The 23,160-nt window shown below is 43.6% G+C and overlaps 1 protein-coding gene across 6 annotated transcripts in view; it reads right to left on the bottom strand.

The window, feature by feature from the left end:
• LPP (LIM domain containing preferred translocation partner in lipoma) overlaps positions 1 to 23,160 on the bottom strand; it is a 327,367-nt gene that overhangs the window by 245,890 nt on the left and 58,317 nt on the right. For all 6 annotated transcript variants that reach the window (XM_032697402.1, XM_032697401.1, XM_032697407.1 and 3 more), the window contains one exon: positions 17,532 to 17,630. The gene's annotated coding sequence lies outside the window, so the exon portion shown is untranslated. The remainder of the gene's footprint in view (positions 1 to 17,531; positions 17,631 to 23,160) is intronic.

Raw genomic sequence — 23,160 nt, 5'->3', positions numbered from 1 at the left:
ACTGCCAAAACCCAAGGAGAACCAAGGATCCCCTTCCCTCAGGTCTGCCCACAGCCTCGGGAAGGGCTCCGGCAGGGAGCTGCACTGCCTGCAGCCAGCAGATTCCAGAATCTGCTCAGCCTGGCAGAGCCTGGCAGAAGAGTAGGAAGGTGAGACTGCTGGCAGGAGCAGGCGGAGCAGCAGAGTTGCTGGGGATCATAAATGGAAGAGTGTTGTAAAACACGGAGGTGAGCACAGACTGATACTCACCTTCACAGTTCCCCCCCCCCAGAAAAGCACACACCTCGTCAGTCTCTCAGCTTTGAAATGCGTCCAGACTTCGCTGGATCGATCCAGGAACCTCATTCGTATGCATGTTTGCTCTCACACGCAAACACGGCAAGGTTTTAACCACACACATTTCGCACAAGTCCCACGGGTCCAAACTTTCAGGTTACTCAGGAAACTTGGATTTAAATGGGATTGTAAACCAAAGGAAAGAGATTATAGATAAAGGCAAAGACCACAAAGAACTGCAGAGCAATTTGAGTTAGAAGGGAGCTTTAGAGGAATCCTACACTGAGGTACTCCAAAATACCCAATCTTCAGAAGACCTGTCACTTAAAACAGGACTTACTTAAAAGATTGCACCAACTGATCTTCCAAAACTGATTTAGTCATATGAAAAGATGGTCTAGGCTCTCTTCATTTAATATCACTCGTAAGTGGAAAGTTCTCATCAAAGCTATAATATATTCAGTTCCAGAAGAACAATTAGGTGACATTAGATAAGTAACTGTAACTCTCAGAAATAAATGGCCTTGCTATTTATCAGTATGTGCTGTGCCTTTAAAAGTTTCCAAAAGCAATAGTCTGTTTCTGTGCATACTGGAATATTCAAGAGCATTTCATATCTATTCTCATATCAAGAAAAGAGCAATTATATCAATAATGAAACAGGAGTGCTCCTTTTACTTTCTGTGGTTTGCAAAGAGGTTCATGTTTCTGTGTGAGCACAGCTCTTGTTTTAGTGATGTGAAAGTGTGTGGTTTGTGCGATACCCAGTTTCTTCTAATATTCAAGTTTCTGTTGTTACCTACCTACAATTTACAGTAAAGCATCCTTTATTCTCACACCTCTCAATCTCAAAATTAGATCAATTCTCCCAACGAGATTTTATTACCCATGTAGACCTTTTACAAATACTGGAAAGCTTGGCAACAACACACTCCTCACTAATACAGCATGAAATCACAGAAGACAGCATTAGTGTTACCAAGTTTACCTATGCGTATATCTGTGTATACAGACACATGAAGCAGTAAATACAAGTTTTTCTTTGGGGAAAAGGACCATTTTTTTGTTTCAAAAAGCAACTAGAAATTCATGCCAACAGGCCCAAGGCATCACATGCATTAGGTAAAGATTACTGAGCAATATTTGAACCACTGTGTGTACATCACTGTTGTGCTATTTATTGTGATTAGATTATTACTATTTTCAAAACTATTCAAAATATTTAGAACTTTCCCCCCCTGCCTCTGCAGAGCATGAATCTAATTCTAGCAAAAATTTCTTAAGAACCCTCCAAATGGGAAGGACACTGCAATTACTGGGGATGGGTAATCTGCTGGCTCCTGCAGCAAACCAAACCATGCCATTTATAGCATTTTTACCCTCTCCACAATAGACAAAAGCACTGATATTTTAGCTCAAAATGTTCATTTTCCAGATAGCTCTTTCTGGCCATGTACTCTCCTGCAGAATCCTTGGCTGTGCTGTCCCTGTGGTTCTCAGAGAAATGTACCTTTATCAAATATACTGAAAGTCCCAAAGAGAAAGTTCACCTGCTGCTACAACACAAACATCAATTCAACAGTAAAAATCTAAAACCAACTGGAATACTAAATAGTTCTGAAGAAGCAAGGTTTTCAACCCTGTTGTGAGTCATCTAGTCAGCTCTGTAGTCTGAGCCTACTAAGTGCATACACTAAGGACTCTGCACTTCTCAGTGATACCCCGTTCTGCATCTCTCTGGACCAGCCTCATCACTTGCACACAAATATTCTTAATGGTCATGAAATTGTCATGCCCTACCTGGCATTAATTTAATGATGATGGCATAACACTGCATTACCAAGTCATTCAGCTGCTTTGACTAAGATTAATTCAGGCAAGCCAGGACACAAATGTTCAAACTCCTTGATGTATCTTGCACCCACCCCGAGAGGACTTGGCTTTCAGCCAGTCTGCATAAATCCTGGTGGGATTACTCAATGTTCAAGAGGTTCCTTTATGGGATAAGTAAGGAGGTCAAGCACTGAGATCTAAAAAAAGGACATGATGGGTGTATATAATCCCCCTCAAGGCACATCCCTCCACCCTTTACAGCCAGCAACAGGGATGACTAAGAGCACACAGCAAAACCCATTATAACCAAGGCAATGGAAATGAAACTGGCAAATGTACCATTTATCATGTCATCTTAACATGAAATGAATGTATCTGATTTTATCACCAAAGAGGCCAAAAAGCACATGTTTGGAAGAGATGAAGAGAGAGAACCATGAGATTACTGCTTACCTGGTTCTAGCTCGAGTAGAACTGCTGAAATTTTCTAGTTTTGTTCCTCTGGATTCCCTGCAGATGAGCCAGGAGCCCAAGAGCCCTGATGCTCTTGGGAAATGTCAGTAGCTAAATCTGGACTAACACAAGACTCTTTAAAACATCCTTCTCAATCATTTGGGCAATGCTCAATAAAAGTAACATACAACACACTCTACTATAAAGGTGCCCCAGTTAGGCATTGTCATCATGGGCAGCTCCAGGTCAGAAAGTACTGTTTGACCAAATGTTTAAATTTGAGGGGGGTGTTAAACCACAAGCATGACAAATTTCAAAAGCATTTGATTTTCCCACTGCTATCTTCATGTAGGAAACCTGACTGACTCCTGCATCCAAGCCCCTCCAGTCTCAGGTATTTCTCCAACTCGGATAACATTGTGGGATCTTTCTTTGGAATACAGGCAAACTCAGACTCATTAGAGCAAACAGACCTTTTTTTATTTTAACATGAACTCTTCACACACCTTAGGAGAGCCATCAGCTGCCCCAAAATGCCAGAAAGGAGATCAAGCCACTGCTGCAGCTAAAGCCAATGCTGGGAACGTCTCCAAACATCTCTCTGGAAACTAGCATGATAATACAAGTTCTGCTAAAGTCACATGGCTCTCAGGCACCTCGAGATGGGCTATCAGGAAGCGGGACCCATCTCAAACCAACCACAAGCTCCTCGACAACAGATTCCCATCAGCAACACAGCACCAGTCATTGTCCTCATCTGGGCACTTGGCCATTATAAAATGTTGGGAAAACCTCTTCCATTTTCCACCACCCAGAGACCAGTTCACTGATCACCACCACTGGATGCTAACTGCCTTCCCTCACCCATAGCCTGACTAGGATTTGGACCACTGAGAAGTTTTCTCCTCATCCTCCAGACCAGCTTGTGCCCCCTCTCCCCCAGCCCAATGCTAACAGAGTTTGTCACCAGCTCTGAGCAACCTTGGCACAAACAATAATTCTTGCCTCTCTAAGCAAGAATTTGGAAAAGTAGCTTTTGTTGGACAGGTATGTCTGGCTGAGATTTGTGATCAGATGCAATGCACAGTACAGTGTGTAACCTGGAGAAATATTACCATCAGTTAACAGCAGCACAGTTTTCTTTCCTCCCTGTCCCTCATTAGCCTCGAAAGCTGGCCTTGCCAGCAGCAGTAATGCAAGCTGAGACAACAAAGCACATTAATGATGGGCCCCATCATGTTCCATATTAATTACTGTAGCCAGTAGTAAACTGCTGGTTATAAATTATATTTTGATAAACTGCCCTTTCTTTGACAAGCCAGCTCCAATGTTTAATGTTGCACTTAATCCTCAGATAATACCCCAGGAGTCCTCACTGTGCCCAGCAACAAATCAAAGCAACCTTCAAAAGGCTGGCACAGGTCCCCTTTTCCTACGCACCCCGACCTGAAACTATCCCATTGCATCAACTTTGTTATAGGTCAGCTCTAAAGGCTGAGTTACCAAAACCAGCAGCACATTCAGTTACCAGGTGTCCTACATAGCTGCCCCAGTGCTTCCCTGCGCTGGCAAAAGCCATGTACATGTTATACATCTATAACAGTTTTCCAGAAACGCTGCACATTGTTCTACAGGGTAAAACAGCAGAGCAGTAATCCCCAGAATATCTCAACATTCAGAAGAGAGGAGATTTACTTCCACCTGGGACCGAAATAGTCAACTAAAATCTTTATCCGAAACCATCATATTCTTATTTTTGTTTCTTTTTAATTCAGTGACATTTAGCTAGCAGAACAGCTGTTAGCAAAGGTCTAGGAGAGGTGGAATACCATTTTCTATATAAAGAAAAATGTTTTGGAGGAAACTGCAATTTGACAAAAATACCTATTTAGCAAAGTACATTTTAAAAAGTGGAAAAATATGTTCTGCTTTTCCTAAGGTAGTAAAAGATCCACCACAGCTCCTGAAAAGGAGTCTAAGTCTTAGGAATAAAAGTATAAAATTATATTGCCATGTACATCCAGGAAAATAAGGAGGAGGGATGTGCCCTTTAAAAAGCAGCATGGGTCCATTGCCTCCCACCACCATCAAAATACATGAAAAAACTATCTATGGTCCTCCCAAAGAGCTGGTCCAGCTCTCATCATTGACAACCAGGAGTTTGCAGATGGCTTCAGAGAGCCTGGCACAGTTAAACACTTTCCTTCATTTTACTCTGAAGGTACAACTCACCACGCCCAGCAAGAACAAGATGCTGCACCTGTTATTTACAGTACTAAAAACCCAACAGCTCAGGATCAACAGCAGCAACTGAGAATCCCATCCTCTCCTCCACAGAAGGATGTGAAGCCCTGTGGCCTCACTCCAAGCTGGAAATTAAAAATGCTTACAGCAGTCAAGGGTTCGGTCTTGTTCTTCCACCACTGGTGGCAGATGGTATGGTGCTATTATTAAATCTTGATTTCCAGCTTATAATAATAGTTATATGAAACCTTCTGCACTAGGAAAAAAATTCACTACTTTTATTTTGGGAAAAAGCAGAAGTCTTGCAGTTAAATAACTTTTCTCTTTTAAAGATTTCTTTCAAAAATTCGTAACATAGTCCTCCTAATTGGAAACACATAGAAAATAGGATATGGCCATATTAGTTGAAGGTCAATGCACATTTACCCACCTCTTTCGAAACTGACAGTATTGTCATGACAGCCATAAAAGCTGCTTTGAATTTTAGTTCCCTAGAAAGTAAATATAAGGAATCCCAAAGCTGTAACCACAAGTGCCACAGCTCTTAACACTGATGTCATATTTAGCTGAATTTGTGCTGCAGAAGTCAGGATGGTAAAGCTTCAAAATCAGCTCATCTATGTACTGGAAGGGCACAGTAATTATCCACCAGCCCATTGCCCCAGGCACATACCACAATGCCTTCATTTGATGCAGCATTAACAGCAGAACATGTTTTATTCCCAAGCATTTAGCATGGGGCACTGCAGGGCTGCTGGGATCATTTAGGGGGCTGCTGCAACCAACTATCTCACACTACTGTATGTTTTATTTCAGTTTGCAACTGCTCCTTCCAATTCCAACTACCAAACTAATGTTCTCCTTTTTGTTTAGGAACCAGTTTACGTTCATTTGTATCAATTTGTTTCTGTATCAATTAGCCAGGGCAAAGGGGGTTGCCTTTTAGACCCTCTTCTGGTACATTAGACATAAAGGGACTGTGTAATTAATAGATGTCAGGCACAGTCCCCCTTGATGCATTGATTTCCTCCTACTTAGAAAACACTCGGGAAGAGCACAATCACCCCTGGCTGTCAGGGGTCCTCATAAAATCCATAGGCTTGAATCCACAGAAACTGCTAATCATTTTGGATGCTGAGAAGGGGGAAAGTAGAGTCTGATCTTTGTAAAGCAGAGGAAATTTCTTATTTACTGCAACACCTGAGCAGACTTCAGAGGGAGATCACAGGAATGCCAAAAGCCAAATGCCAAAAGCAGCTGCACAGCCAAAAGCTTCCAGAGCAAGAGGCAACTAAGAAAAACCCTTTTGGTCCCAAGCTGCATTAAGGGAGATGGGAACACTCCCCCTGAGCTTGGAACATCTGCATTACCCGGACCAGGGATCACTGCAGCAATAGCAGTTTGCTCCCCCCAGTCACACCATGTCACAGTCATCACCCTTCTGTCACAGACAATTTGGCTTTACCAAGCTGTCTACATATTAAGTTGAACTTCTAGGAAAAACAACATTTTGTAACTATACACCTTAGTTATTTCCTTTTAAGGTTTAATTTTTCCACTTCTTACATAAAGTCCTCAAAAAAAAAGAAATCTCAAGGTATTTGATTACTTTTGCTACCATGTAGTTCTGCCCAGGAAGGCACTGCTAAGAAACCACACAAGACCAGTATTTGTGCAAAGCTAGTTAAAATATCTTCATCCTGCAAATATTAAACCTCCCAGCACACACCACACCAATAAAAAACACAGAAAGAAGATCGTCCAGGAGCATATCAGGCAAGCTTGCTGAATATTATGCTTAGCTTTGCACAAGCAATAAAGCATTTTTCACTGCGCACAGAGACTCAAATCCAAAAATGCCTACCCAGAACTGCTCACTCTTATTCACCCCACAAGGCATAGGAGACCAATCCTAATTTTAAAGAAAAAAATACCCTTTCTTCTATTTGCTGAGTCTCTCTGGAGAGATAACAGCACTTTGGCTGGGCAGCATGTTTAATAAGAGATGATGGGGAAAGAAAGGTTCTCCAAGAAAGGAGATGTCAGTGCCCATGCAGCCAGTACACTGCAAATATCATATTTCAAACCAATATAAATAGCAAATTGTTACATCTCTCTCTTTAGAAATAAGAAAACACCCCTTTCAGTGTTTACCTCAAAAATACTGCCTATGTAGGCATTTAGACAATTCAGTGACCTGGTCCCTGACACAGAGAGATGCACAGTGGGGAACAGACAGAGGTAAAAGCTGGTCTGAAACACCACATGCACATGGTCCTGCACCAGCACCCACCAAAGCACACATCTACTGGCAGCTCCACCCCTGCAGCCTGCAACGGCTGAATGCCTTTTCCTCTGGAAACCTTTCCACGATGCTAATCTACTACAGAAGGAAAATCACTAGAGGAGGACACCCAATAGCTTCCAGCCAGAACACAACACGCCTTCAGCAAGACCTTTGATTTTCACAGGCACACACTGAAGTTGTTCTTCACAACAAAGAACAGCCTGTCTGTTGCATAACTAACCTTAGGCTGCATTAGATAAGTTGTGCCTTCTCACAGATCAACTGACCTTAAATAATGTCCCCAGTGTATTCAGAGCCAATAGGTTTCTCTTTTAGAGCTCAACTGACAGGTCTTCTCCTTCCAGCTATTTCTTCAGAAAGGCACACAAAGAAGGTTTCAAGAGAAATCTCATGCTTACTGTTCCAAGAGCAGCTTTCCAGGCCAAAAATGAAGGTCAAGATCTCAGCTCCAGAGTTGCATCTCCCTTTGAAGGCTTCTTCAGCACTTCACTGCAACAGTACAAGTGAGAGCCTTGGCAGGACGGAACTGGGATTGAAGTGGATGATAACTGGAAAACTCAGTGTATGTTGGGAAAGCTTGCTGCAGTTCTGCCACCGAGTCAAGACAGAAGGGAACAGTCAGCCATGCCAATGAAACACTGCTTTGTATTCTGGATAAGACAGAACAAAGGTCTGGTGATGAGGAGCTTTCACATGTCATGCAAGGGTCAGTAGCAAAGGCAAATTCCACCATAGCATTTCCGTTTCATCGCCCAACCCATTATATGAGTGAATACAGCAGGATCTTTCATTGCTTATCCAAAAATGGCATTTAACATAGCTGTGCAGCATCACCCCATTGCCAGATTCCACTCTAGAGGTGGGCTATCAGTCCCTGAACAAATTCGAAGTCACAGGGCACTATGCAATGAGCAGATGAGCTCCTTTAATATCATTTCTACAGTCCACATCCTGGGTGCAAAATGGTGCAGGAGCTCTGCAGCTGCCCCAGAGGTGGAAGCACCCAGGAAGAGATGGAGACAGTGTGAAAGTAAGCAAGTCTCAGTACCACTCCTGTCCGGTTGTTTCATTGTCCCTGCAGATGTCTGTGCACTCCCTGTGACATTTTAGAAGCAAAATGCCCTGCAAAGCAGGGCCAGATCCCTTTGGTAACACAAGTACCAAAGCAACTACCCAATAAACCCACAGCAAAGGCTGAGGCACTAAAAGCCTGTCTGTTTCCTGGCACCAGCTTAGCAGTCATACAGACCCCACTTGAGCACCCGTTTCCTACTTACAAATCAGGGCCCATGGGGCTTCCCTTCTTGCTACGTGTTGCTCCACTCATCCAACTGCTGCTCAGTGATAGTTTTGGCATCAGGGCAGATAGAGCACACACATCCAGTGATTCCCTCTTATCCAATGGAGCACATTAGGGCAGAAGCCTTGGCTCACCTCTGGCAATCAGCCAAACTGGGCTTCATTGATAAGGCTCTGCTTTACAGAAGAGCCACATTATTCCACATTTGGGCCATCATCACCTCTTGCTGTAAGCACAAGACCCCAGACTTGTGAGGGTTGTTCATGCCAGAGGAGGCCCACAGATGCTGAGGAGCTTTCTAGTAAATTGAGCCATGATGGCAAAGGAAAGGGTTTGCAGAGCAGTTACAGGAATCTATTCCTCCTGCATTAGTCAGCATACACAAATACATCCTCTTGCTTCATTAAATTTTAATTGGAGTACATATGAATAGGCTTCGCTGGTTACTTAATCAAAGCGGGTCTGAGTACAAGGTGTTCACATGAAAAGCTAGAAAGCAACATCCTTTCTAGCTTTTCTTTCGCATTTTTTAAGCATCCGTTGTTGATTTCTTCAGGTCAGTTAACATTTTAGGGCTGCTGCAAAGAACCATGAAAAGCAGCCACAAAGTGCAAATAAAGCATTATGAAGAGAAACAGGACACAGATCATTAACCCTGCATTCCTCTTTAGTATCCAGACAAAAATTAAACACAAAATCCCAGAGCAGATGTTGTATTAGTGAGCTGATCAGTAGTACTAAACACAAGGATGGTTTTGCTGCTGTGTGTGTCATGCATGTTTGGGCTGGACTGGAGTTTCACTATTTTAAGTGTCCTTAGGTACTCTGAAACCACAGCAGATTTGAACCTACAAAAAAATCCTACTCGTAAACTTTGGGATTTCCTCAGTAATAGCATTCTCTGCAACACAGACGCTTATTTGTTCACACACGCTTTCCCTGAGCTTAGATAAACTTTGCATGTACTTTCTTGCTGCCTAGAAGAGGAGAACCATCTCCAGAACTCCTTCCTTACTAAAACCACAAGCTGTATGACCAGATTCTCAACTTCCATAAAATCCATACAGTTGGTACAGTTTGAACCGACTTACAGCACCTTACACTGGCTGAAAATCTACCAGCAAAGCAACTCCAGTTGCAAGAGGCACAGTTGGGGACGGGAGCCCAGTGCCTGACTGCGTGAGAAACAAAAAGCAGCTATGTTGTTCTGCACAGCACTGTTTGCTAAGTAAATCAACAAAAACAACCAAAACCAAACAGACAGAAAAAAGAAAAAAAAAAAAAGGAACTTCAGCAATTTAAAACCACAACAAAGAACTTACTGGCCTGCTCCTGCACACTTGCTCAAAAGTGTATATATTCTGGCAGCCTGGGACTGACACACTTTCTATGGCAGTGTCCTAATATTAGAAAAATTTGGTCATAAGCTAAAAATGTTACAGAAATAACATAGGATCATAACTTACGAGCTGAGTCAGAACTTGATCTGCTACTTGACTTTTATACTATTTTATTCTTTTAAAAAAAGCACATCATACTGTGTTGGTTTTTTTTTTTTTAAACAGTTTGCTGCTGCCATCATTTACGAAGAAGAATGAGCCTTTGTAGAGGAGGAAGAAAGTAATTTAAAATGGCAAAAATCAATCTGCTGGGAAGCAAAGGACGGGGATCCACTCATACACCAGAGCCCTGTGTGTAGTAAGCCCTTCACTAACACCACAGCCCCTCTGTGTGCCAGCTCTGGTGGGCAAAGGGCTGTCTCCTGCTCAGGCACATACAAGGAGTCCTCCCTCAAAAGCCCAGGGATGTTGATGGGATTGTACACGATAGCAGAGTGCCCTAATTCCCAGGAATCTTGGGTGTGCAATGCAGTCTTGTGCATAGAAGCATTTTATTTGCACTCTGTACTTGTAAATCATTGGTAAATAATTAACAGACAGCATAAGCATGTAACAGAACTGAGTCGCAGGTGTTAGTGATGGAAAACTGCTATAAATGGATATGTCACGGCAATAAGCCGCCTGCTCACCTGTTGGGTGCTGCAGGAATTAAACAATTTAGTTTTCATAAATTAACCCCTGACATCCAGAACCTTACTAGGAAGCCCATCTATATTCCTCCTCTGTTATTTATGATCATAACTTTTCCTCCTTTCACAGCCTGAAGAGTCTCTAAATGAAGAACCAATCGATTGCCCCAGGCTCCTGCTTGCTGGGTAGAGCCCGAGGGTCACCCACAAGTCCATTCATCCATCCCAGGGAGGGAAGAAGAGACTGGAGCAAGGAGCCTTACCCCACCATCCTGCTTGGAGCTACCAGACTTGCTGGCTGCAGCAGCAGAAAAGGATTTCTCAAGTCTGAACATACAAACATAGCACAGGAGGAGACCCCCCCTTGTTCCACATCTCCTATTCAGTTTCTCCCTCCTTCCTGCCGCCCCTCACGTCCTACAGGCTGTTTCTGCAAACAGCCCAGGAGATAGTCTTTTCCCTACATGTAGCAGGAAGGCAGAGGAGCAGAAATCCTGCTGCCAGGCGTGACACTGCAAAGAACCCAAAACAGCAAAGACATTCAGCATCAAAACATTTCAGCCACAAACACTCAGCTGCTGGAAGGGCAAGAGGCAAAAGCCTGCTAAAATAACATGGAAAGGGGAAAGCATGAGTCCTTGGAGAAAAGTGGATGAAAGCTACTCAGTCCAAGGCGGTGCACCGAGAGAAGTAAATCATCAGTGTCTCACCATCCTTTGCTGTGGGTCCCTCAGAAAACACATGGATCCTGGTTCATCTGTACCTCTGCCTGGAAACAAAACCCAAAAAGGCCCTTTTCTGACAACAACTTAAAAAGGTTTAAGCTCACTTCACCATGTTTGTTTTGGTTTTGAATACAGTAACATACAAGCATTGAATTCTCAAATTCATTTTTTTCAAAGTACAGCTCCCATAAGCTTAAAAGTAAATGGGAGTGCTTTGCTTCCTGGGGTATGGAACTGGAACATTTTTCTAGCACCTAATAAAACATTGTTTGGTTGATACTAACTATTAAAATATGTGTTTCAAGTCATGTAATGTTCCCTGTGAAATTTGCCTTTTTGCTCCATGAAAAAAAGGGCACTGAAAGGAATCCTGCAGCCATAAGGATCTCACTTAATTCATGGAAGTATCATTTTAAAAGCCTCACAACATGATCAAAGCACTGTTGAGAACAGATGTTCCAGGCTTTACAAACTCCAGCATAAGTATTTTTTATGACATTTATCACTGCTAAATTCTTTCGGTCATTTTTTTGTCCCTGCAAGAAGCATGCAGGCACTTTCCTTCTGAAGGAAGATGTGTTCACATGCAGACTCATCTCCAGACAAACTCTCTCCTCCCAGCATCCCTCTCCATCCATTGCGAAGGAGAGCATGAGGTGTGCCCAGTGGCCATGGTGGCAGCCAGACTCCAGCAGCACCAGTTCTGCAGAGCTGGGCATGGTGTTTCCCACCTCACATGGGGAATTTGATGTAGGAATCACTGTGTCACTTGTATTACCTAAACTGTGTCTTTCAACCCTTCACACAGACCCTCTCCCAGAAATGTCATCACTCCACTACCCTTACACCAGACTACAGCCTACAAAGCCCTCCACAAGGTCTGTTTTTGTTGACCAAGCACATACTATCATCATCCCTCAAGATTACACCAGGCCACCACTGTCTCGACAAGCTCTGAGCAGCCTCATCCAACCTTGAAGCTAACTCTGTTTTTAGCCAGGAGCTGCAAGGTCCATTCTCCCTAAACTGTTGGAGGACTACAGATCTCAGGTGGGAGCCAGACAGAAATGTCCTTGACCACATCCACACCCCAAGAAAACACCTTCCATGGTCCTCCAGCTCTTGTTATGGATGTGGAACCCTGTGCCTGTGCACAGGACCTAAAACAGTGCTTCCCTGGCTGTAGCAGAAAACTCTCTCCTAGCTACAAGGCCAGATGCAAGCAGGAGACACTCTCAAACAGCTGATGCCTTGGGCACTACCAAACCCAGACAAGCAAAGCCAGAAGGAGCAACAATGGGGAGCTGCAGGTCTGCGCGGGAACCTGTTTGTTCCTGAGAGAACAGCAACAAGTCCCCATTCCTAGAGGTGATCATGGAGGCACAGAGCAGATATTTCAATGGCAATTCAAATCACAGTTAAATTTCCACCGAGAGCAAAGTTCCTGGGAAGTTTAGCTTTAGTCAGTTGCTGTGTATTCATATTCCCAGGAGCATCACCAAGCTCTCTGTTGACAGAAAGTCTAAAGAGCATGCAGTGCTAGGCAGTTTCATGAGAGTGAGTTGTGTACCAATGCAAGACACTCAACTACACTAGAATCTGAAACACACAATTTATCTCTGAATAATAACATTGGTTTTTTATCCCACCCTCAAAAAAAAGGATCTGAAACAACCAGCTCCTTTCAAATTCTACATATTCACAGGAGAGGGTGTTTGTGAAGAGGACCCCACAAGCACATCACTTCTCTAATATGTGCCCAGCTCAGTTTCACCTGCTTCCAAGTGCTCCCTTCCCAATTCCTACAACCTGCTTGCACATCCTGTTTCACTATGAACACAAGCTTCTTCCCTGTGGCAGCAGCACTGCCTTCACTTCTCCTCATGGTAAGCTTAGACAACAGTCAAAATGGGAGCAAAAAAACCAGACGAATTTATGGGTCTGAAGGGTGTTGGAGGAGCAAAAGCAAGCAGAGAGAGGTTCTGTAAAAAGGCTCCACCAGCAAAGGAAGCACAAGCAATCACAGCAAGTCTTCCTCTCACCATATACATGTGCTTTTCTTGATGGACCTCTTAGTGCAAGGATTTCTTGTGTTGTTTAAAACTCATTTACTTCTTCATTTACGAGGTACAACTTTTTATTTTAAATACACGTAGAAAATTTGTTGAAAATTAAAATACTCACATGAAATTTTGCCATGCTGGCAACAGGGACCTTCTGTGTGTATGTGCATCAGCAGGGGCATGTACACAAACAGACGTGCATTCACATCTGTGTTCTGTATCTTCTGGAAAAGGATTGTTCCCGTAAGTGTCCTCGAAGTGAGAAAAGGAACAGAGGGAGTGTGCAGCACTGTCACACAGCCAGGCCATGCTCCTCTGCTCCAGCCTTAGAGACAACCAGCACTGAAATCAAAGTCCATTTTCCTGCAGGTCCCATTCAGTCCCTCCCCTTGTCTGAAGGTACATCATCCCTGCAGCACACGGCTGCATTGACTCACGGGCTGCAGCCACTGGTGGGGCAAGAGGCTGGGCCACCCCTGGCTTTGTGCTGCTCTGATGACAGTGCCATCAGCCACAGAGGGGGAGGACAGTGTCTTCAGGGTCTGGGATGCAACGAGGGAATCCAGGTCAGCATCAGAATTTAACAGAACTGTTCTGCTGAGTTATTAACGTCACAGTCCTGCTCCAGACCTGAGTTTGTTGCGCTATCTTGCCTTCCCACTCCAAATGAATTTGCTGAGCAATTTTCAGGCCTTCTGATTTAGACATTAAAAAAGAAAAAAAAAAAACCTACAATGTTTCCCTCTTGTTTTTCTAAATAAAAATAATGTATAGCCCTAACTGGATAATAAATATGCTCAAAAGCTGTCCTTAAGTAAAAGCTTTTGATAACAAATTGCCTGTGCTAACCGCTATTTTACTGTTGAATTTTTTATTGTTGCTTAAGCACTGCAATTATGCTAATAAGCCTGAGAGGATGGTACACTAAAGCATTGAATGTGACAGATATAATACTCAATAAAATGTTAATCTTACCTGAAAATTGGAATCAAACAGCCTTATTAGTATTTATGGATATGGCATCTCCAACATGTTTCTTAAGAGGTATATATATATATATGCAATAGATATTTCTAAATATATCCTACTATTTCTCATGCCTCCATACAATTTAATTCCAGGTGGCTATTACCCCTGCTGCTAATTGCCAGTCCCTTTTGGAATAAGAAAAAAAGAGTGTCGCTTTCTGGGCCATGCAAAACTCCTGCATATGGAAGGGCTTTTCCCCTCGGCACCTGAAGGATGGCAGCTGTCCATGGGGATGGGAATACCTCCCCCCAGTTCATGGCATGGCCACCAGGCTTGTGAGGGTATGGCACCACAAAACAAAGGTACTGCTCTGCCATCCTCAGTTTCCCCTTTTTCCCCCATATCTTCTCCTATTATGAGCAAGGCAGGTAAATCCAGAAAAGGGTTATTTACAGGTGCTGGAGAAACAACTTCTGGATTTTAAGATGGGCCTAAAGACAAGTTTATTTATTTTATTTTTAAACTTCTCAGACGATGCTGACAGGCAACCAGACCCATCTGCTTCACTGCAAGTTACAGTGCTGCTGACTTCGTCTGGCATGGAGGGGTTGCATGACCTTCCACAAGCTGCATTGCTTTTTGCACCATTATTTCACCACCCAGTCCCAGTCTGCTTTCTTAACTGATGGCATACATTTTTTCAGGGAACTCACTGCCTTTCACCGCATACAGCTTTTTTTTTTTTTTTTGGCCAAACCTATGGGTTTTAGTCCCAGCCTCAGAGCACCACTAACATGAACTTCCTGTGGTCAAAGCAAGCGATCTTCAATACCTTCACTTTCTCATCTATGGAAGGAAGAATAGATAACCTCAGAAGAACCACATGCTTCTGACAAACTATTTCTATGCAACAGACTGTGTAGCTTTCAAACGCTGCAGGTTAATGCTTTAATAGCAGCTGCTGGCTCCCAGTTTCACTCTTTATGCTGCTCCCAGCCACAGGAGTCAATTTTGCTGACAGGACAGCAGAAACATTGACAATCACCATTATATTTCCTGACAGTAAAGCAAGATTCCTGCCAGTGGATGCTGCAAGCCTCCTTGGTGGCAAACATTAAGTGGGAGACATCTAGGAACTGTTTCCATGAATAGTCACAGCAAGAAAAATGCAATGAGATTCCCACTGAAATGTGGGATTCTCAAAGCACTCAGAGATCACAGCAAGCAACCCACAGGACACAACTCACAACATACCAGGATGCACTAGGGCTCTCCTAAGCCACTCTTGGAACACACGCTGGCTTGCGCCGAGCGCAAGGATTGAATGCAAGGATGAGAACAGGATGACTTTGCAGGACAGAGCTTAGAGCAGCTCCACAAAACCTCGTTTGCAAGCAAAAGCAAGGAGCACAGCATTAGAGGGAAAAAAATTCAGTTACAAAATCAAAGAGAACTACTAATTGACTGAGCTGGCACCTTCAAGAGTCAGGAGATACACCCAAGGATCCTCCACCCCAAGTGAGCCCCAGCACCAGATGCCAAATTTCAGGTGCAGTCGCCAAGTTACCCAGGCACAGAGCTGCTAAGTGCTGCAGGACCATAAGGCAGTCACTGCCACAGAGGTGGAAGGACTCACCCCTGCCATGTTAAGTCAGTCTTGTCATTATTTTCAACCCTGCAGGGAAATCTAAATTGAACTTTGGCATATTGTTTTCTTTTGCTAAGCAGCAATGCTTGAATGTTAACTCTGGTCCTGGCAGGCATATTTACGGAGTATTCTTTGCAAATAATCTTACTCTGACCAGTCTGAAAGGTCAGAATCATAAAAAATAATAACAACAATAAAAGAAGCACAAGGCTGGAAAGCCATCACTGCCATTGGCACAACCACTCAACTTATTAACCGTCCTTGAAACAAGGTGAACTGCAAGGTCTTGGACTTATTTGATTGACTGAGATCAAAAGATCAGGGGAGCACACAGTAAATTGTATCTTTCCATGAACGCATTTTGCTTTCAAGATTTCAACAGATAGTTGCAGGAATTGAAAAGCTCAAGAAGGGGGGGGGCAGGGAAGAGGAAAAAAAAAAAAACAAACATGTAAAAAGGTGACTTCAGAAAGGCATCCCTTATTTCTCTCTTGACACCACCTGCATTTCTTAGGAACTATTTGAAAGTTTCTTCCATGTTCCCATACCCCTGGGACACAACAGCTTATCTCTGCTAAGCAGAGGACGATAATGAACAATAAGACACTAGTGTAACTCCAGGGCAGACCAGTATTTGCTGACACTAAGAATGAAATATAAATAGTACAGAAACCAAAGTCCAACAAGAGGTTGAATTTCAGATGTCCTGTGAGATAGGACAAGTATCTCACTGATCTTCTTCATCAGACCAAGGAAGACGAAGCACCTGAATCCCACTCTTCTCAGTATGATGGCTCAGAGGCTGCCGAGCCCAGGCTCAGTTTGTCATCAGCAGCTCCCAAAGAAGGGAGGAAGAAGCAAGGGAATTAAAGGAGTAGCCATCTTCAGGATATAATTTCAAGACCCAGCTGGTGAGCCAGCATTTTTAAACTCAGGAAAAGCCTGCTGTGTTTGCTGTCAAGGTACGACAAAGAAACACAATGGAGAACAAGAACAGAAGAGAAAGAGAAGAAAAATTAAACTCTCCTCCATTTCATCAGCCCTGGCTCCACTCTCTCTGCGTTCCACATGATATTTGTGTTTTGCTCAGTATATCTGTATTTGTAGCATTGTGTTGTCATGTCACAATAAAACAGAGGAGATTACCCACCTGAGAGTAAATCTCTTACATGGACCACAGAAGAGAACCAAACTCCCAGAAACTTTATACAAAGGAGTCAGAATTGATGCAACCTCCTGTTTTTACCACAAGTTTATACTGCATGCCAACAACAGAGGATTAAACCTCTTCTTCTCACTGAGTGTACACTTCCCTCCAGAAGAACATCACCATTCAGGTAACAAAGACACTGAGCACCAGAGTTAATTGCTGTTGCATCAATTCATCATCAAACCATGCAGCTCATTCTGCACAGATACACTGAACTTTGCCTTTCAAACTTATCAGCTTTAATGCAGGAGATCATCACTAATGCCTCAGCTGAATTTCTCTTGCTGCAACTTAAGTTGATAACTTGTCTTATTTACAGTGGACAGATTTACAGTTTTTTCCCTTTCTCCATGACAAGTTCATTATTTCCAAAATCTACAAGCTGAGGCACCAGTGCTGCTTGACTTCTCTTTGCCATTCTGCTTCTGCTCAAACCACATTCTTAATCTCTGCATGTGCATTTCTCTTCTTACCCCAAGAGAGCAGGCAGCTGGGTATCACGAGGTTGTTTCAAGAGAAGACGCTCACATCCAAAGGCAGATGCATTCAGGCACACCCAGTTACAAAGTACTCTGAAACATGGAAAAGAAAAGAATTGTCTTCAGTATGGCAGACAGTCCAGTCCAGTAGAAAAGGAAAACCCAACAACTCTGAAGTGGAATTTTTCCTACCCCATTATTTAACATGCAAACAGATCTTCAAAAGCAACATCAATGACTGTAGATACATCATGAGCCACCACTCAAAACTGGCCACACTTTCTCTGACAACCACCATAAGTGTTTGATAAATCTCAGTTCTAGGAAAGTGTTTATGGATTTCGCAGAAAGTTCTGCCAACCTATAAGTTATACACAGCACACATCAAAATAAAATGGCTCCAACTCCAAACATTTATGTACTGTGACAGACAACAAATCTTAATGTTACCACTGATGACTTTATTTACAGTGTCACTGAAACCAACAGAGACAAGACTTCTAGTCTACTCTGAGATTTAAATATGTGTAATTATGGGAGAGACATAGAGGATAAAAGTCAGGCCTTATGAATGGTTGAATAACTTTTGTGTTCAAGATAGTCCTTACCTCCATCTTCAGGATATTCTACCTAGCAAAACAAAATCCTTCTCATGAACTCAAGGGTTTGGTGACAATGTAGAAAGAATAAAGAAAGGATTCACACTGAGTAGTGTTTGGAAACACAGGGGAGAGTTCTGAATATCAAAAACATCCCAAATTTCATGAGAGATAAGTAAAAAGGGAGAGCAGCAATAATACATTTCCCATCCTACTTCTGGAGACTCTCAGAAAAGCAGAGCTAAATGGTAGCAGACAATTTGCCACAACTGCATCTTTCAGCAGTAGATCACCTTTTGCACCTCATCTCATCTAAATTCCTGTCTCCTCTCAGCAGGGGCTTCTCCTGGTCCCAAAGGATCAAGTGGGTTTGTAACAAATATACCTTTTCTGAGGGCTGCAGTCAAGAAACACTCAATTTGCCATTTGCTGTGAAAACAAGATATCTGTTGCACATCTAAGGATGTGCCAATGCAAAAACTCGGGGTCTTCTCTTTCGCATGCATTATCCATCCGACTGTTCCTTTGGCTACTGCACTTTGTTCATCTCCAAGTTTCTACTTGGGATGTTTTTTTTTTTTCCTCTGCAATCCTTCTCAGCTGCCCTGGGCTTTTGCTTTCCTTCATCACTTGCACTCTTACCAATGCCAACACTTACAGCCAGCCAGCCCAACTGCTGTCAGCACAGGAAGGTGACAAACTCCTATTTAACACAGATTTGATAACAGAAGTACTGTTTCCAATGCTAGAGAGGAATACCTGCACCAATAATGTCCTTAAAGCAGCACACAGTAGCTGAGGAGACTAAGAAATAAATGCCTCTTAATGAAGACAAAAAACTCAAAACAATCTCAAAATATATGATGGACAAACTACTAAGAGTCTAAATGCATTCTCTTCTTTAAGAGTGAAAGTAGCTCCAAGGACTTCAGCAAGATCATCTGCAGCATCAGACACGTCACCTCCCAAAATATTAGTGAGATAAGGATGTTTAGCAAGGGATAGAGATATGAGGAATGCTTCCACCAAGAAAATACACCCATTTCTACAGCTGAATTACAACAGCTGTTGAAAACCATGGAGTAGCATTGAATGGCAGCCCAGGACAGGGAGCCAAGACGACTACCACATGCAATTGAAACTGCCAAGAGATTAAGTTAGGTCAAATGTAATTACACAAATTGGATCCTGGCCAGAGTGCTGGTTGGTTTAAGAAAATTAAAAGAGGTGTTCAAAAGTTTCAGAGATGGAGTCCTCCTCCTGTTAATTATTTGGTGAGTCAGTCACTGAAGTCTCTACGCTGGGAGGCTGTCTGAAAAAGGGGAAAAAATGAGGCATAAACTTGAAAGGCATTAGAAGCGATTAGCAAAAGCCTTTGTTCTCCATGGCAATCCTGGCTGCACCAGTGCACGAAAGCCTTTCAAGTTCACGCTGAAAAGTGGCCTTAGTTCCTTTGATACTTCTGTGAGGAAGCATTTAAATTTACAAATATCCTGCTGACAGAAGTTACAGACAACAGTCGAGGAACTTCTGCTTAGCCCAGCCAGATCATACCCATCTCTCAGGCAGGCAGTACTCCTGCTGAAAGGAGGAATGACAACACGGGCACACACTCACTGAGACCTGAAGACTCTATTTGCTAGTGGTGTATGAAAGCCAAGTCATGTCAATAAGGAGGTTGCAGCCAGGTGGGACAATGGTCTCCTTGCCTTCATTCAGTTTTCAGAAGATGGGGAGCACACAAGGCAGGCAATGGTAAGGAGACCAGAAAGGATGCTTTGTGGTCTGGCAGCTAAGCATCACTTGGAAAGATTAGATCCTGTTTATGCCTCTGCCATAAACCTTCAGAACGATAAGAGTGAAGTCACATATATCAATTTTTTCCCCACATATTTATTGCCTTGCCTTTTCTGGCTAAGATACAGAAAGACCACGTCCAGAAGAGATTAAGATTCTTTGTTCAACCTTTAATTGAGATTTGTACTATAACCATGTACAGTGCTACAAAACATGAAGTGTTCTGAAAAAACAGGCCTTGTAAGTCTCAGTTCTGGCACCTGAAAGAAATAGATGCCTCTGCTACTTCTGCATCTGGAAGTCATCATTAGAGATACACACATTGCTGTCTTTGAAGCAGCTGGATGCGACAGTAAAAGCATTACAGAATTGGAGATTAACCTTTTTGGGTAGCTTATTCAGTGAAACGTTCAGATGATGCACATTAAACAAACCATTTTTTGACTGATGCGAAAAAAATAGGGAGACATGAAATAACTATCTTCTCAACAAGTGCCATACACCAGGCGTGTCAAGTGACATGGCTTCCTCTTGCAGTGACAGCAGGTGAACACGCAACCGACGCCTCTGCCATATCGATTTCATGTCGTTTTCCCTTTTTTTTTTTTTTTAACTTTTCATAAAACAAGCCAGGAAAAGGCAGAGATTTCACAGCACAGATTGGTGCAATTTGTGCTAATGGCCTAAGTGTAGATGCAAGCAGCAGCTTGCTTCTCTCTGTGTGGAACAGGCAACGGGGACAATTCTGGTGGTACAACTGCTACCACGGCACACCTTGCCCCAGCAACACCTCCTCCTCCCATGGCTCCACAACAAGCAGGGCAAGAACTAAGAGCACAGGAGAAAGTCTCTGCTGTCTTGCCATTCTGTGCAAAATCCAGGGGCAAATGTGGAAAATGTGAAAATGGGGAAATGTGGAAAAATGTTGCAGTCTGCACTGACCACACACAAGCTGCTGGTATTCCAAAGACAGTCAAGTGTTCTTCCAGGTAGCAAAACCACAAATGTCCTAAATTCCTCATCCCTGGCAATCCTATGACAAGGCAATTGTCCCCTTGGAGTCCTCAGGCACCCGCAGATTTCTAAATAGGAGCAAACCAGCATGGCAATTCTTCCCATTCTTCCCAAACACCTTCCAACCAGTCTCCACTGAAGCCGCTTCCACTGGAAAAACCCACAAAAAGAGGTTTTGACAACAGCAGAGATCTAGTATAGGAAACCAGAGCCAAAAGGGTACAAGTCAGAGAAGATTGTAAGCAGCAGGTATTGTAATGCTTTCTGAGTTTAAATTACTCAGGAAGGTCAACACAGAGCATGTATTTACCTCCAGGTCTGTATATGCCCCAGGCTGCCCACACCGACAGCGCTGAGACGAAGGCAGCACTTCACCCGTGCTGGGTCTCTGCAGCAGAGCCCCCTGGTAGCTCCTGGCCCTGAGCATCCTCATTAGCAACAGGTGGAGGGGACACCTGACAACAGTGTCATTGCCCTGAACAGCACAGGCCTCAGCCCTTCTCCTCCAGCCAGGACGAAAAGCTGGGCAGCGCATTCCCGTTGCAAGGAGCACCGACCCCACTCCTCGAGGAACGCCAGGGCCACTGACCCCACTCCTCGAGGAACGCCAGGGCCACTGCATCACCAGTGCCACGTGTAGGCACCACTGCAAGTCAAGGGAAAGCACAGGGTTGATTCTACACACACTACAAAGAACAGACTTTTCAGCATAATAAGCACACTGGGCTAGCCCACAAAGCTGAGGCTGAGTAAACCAGGGCAGCGTGCAGGGGGACATCCCCCTGAGGCAGCAGTGGTGATTAACTGACAGAGATAATGGCCTCCAGTACCTGAAATGAAGTACAAGGAAATGGCACAGAAAGGACTAATGCCAAGTGGCAACAAAGACAGAGTCAGGGCTGTTGTTCAAATAAGATATTTTTTTTTGCCTAGGTTACTCAGTATTAAAAAAAGAAGTTTCCACATGCAGGGACATCCTGCTCACTGTATTAAATTAAAGGGATGATTCAAGAGGGAACAGCTTTTGGTAGACTGGGGGGGGGGGAATCAATTTCAGGTTGCTATGGACAACTGGGCTGTCTCCTGTAAAATAGAATCAGATTCAGCTCTACGAACCTGAACGCAAAACATTCCCTCAAATACAACATACACAGGCTCACTAAATTAATGAATACAATAAAATAGAGACTTGTGTCATCTCCCAGGATTTTTGGCTGAATGAACGACATGCTCAAACTTGCTAATTACTGCAAAATACAGGACTGGAGTTTGGCTCAGCAGTGGCTTTCTGACTGCCAGTCCAACACCAACTGCTGCCTTGGCTATTTAATGGCCAAATAAACCAGAGCAGTGCTCAGACTCACCTTTCTCTGGGCCCTTTCATGTGCTCTGGGCTTTCAGCGGGATCTAAAACTATGTTCTGCTGATCCAGGCTCCTGCAGATCTCAGCCAAAAGGGACAGCAAAAGCTCAGCCTAAGGCTTAAAAGCACGTCCTAGCTGATACTGGACAGAGGCAGTTTTAACCTGCCCATGATCCGTGAATAGCCCGAATAGAAACAACATTTCCATTTGAGCAGCTGACCTGTGGTCACAGCTGCCAGTAGGAACCTCTCATGGACAGACCACTGGGGACAACATGGTGGCCATAGTCAAAGAGGTGTCCTCTCCTCATACCTTGCACTGGAATAATTTCAAGTAGGTTTTAAGCACTATACCCACTCCCTGCAGAAAGGAAAAGATGTCTAGGTACACCACGCATAGACATCACCTCCATTCCTGTGGGACCTTCTCCTCCAGCACTCCATCCATCAGCAGCCCAGAGCACTCAGACCCTCTCTGCAAAGCACAGATCCCTCAGTCCTTGCACCCTGGGAGCCTCCTATGTGTGAGTTAATCCCTGCAGTCCTCAGGTGCCATGGGAAACTGTGAGAGACATTTAAGAAAGCAGAGGCACAATTTGGCACAGATCAGAGCCACCGGCCAGGAGCAACATTAGGCTTTTCATGGGTTGGAAGTGGAAAAAAAATGAAATCAAGGTGGGGAGAGTTGACGCCCCATGAAATAAGTGAATCATAGAATGGTTTGGGCTGGAAGGGACCTTAAAGACCATCTAGTTCCAACCCCCCCTTCCCACGGGCAGGGACACCTCCCACTAGACCAGGTTGCTCAGAATCAGGCAAGGGATGCCTCTGCTGAATGTGTGCAAGCACCC

This window comes from Chiroxiphia lanceolata, chromosome 10 (assembly GCF_009829145.1).
Source record: "Chiroxiphia lanceolata isolate bChiLan1 chromosome 10, bChiLan1.pri, whole genome shotgun sequence".
NCBI classification, from domain to species: domain Eukaryota; kingdom Metazoa; phylum Chordata; class Aves; order Passeriformes; family Pipridae; genus Chiroxiphia; species Chiroxiphia lanceolata.
Note: the sequence above shows the minus strand (reverse complement) of the source record. Positions and strands in the feature narration are given on the sequence as shown.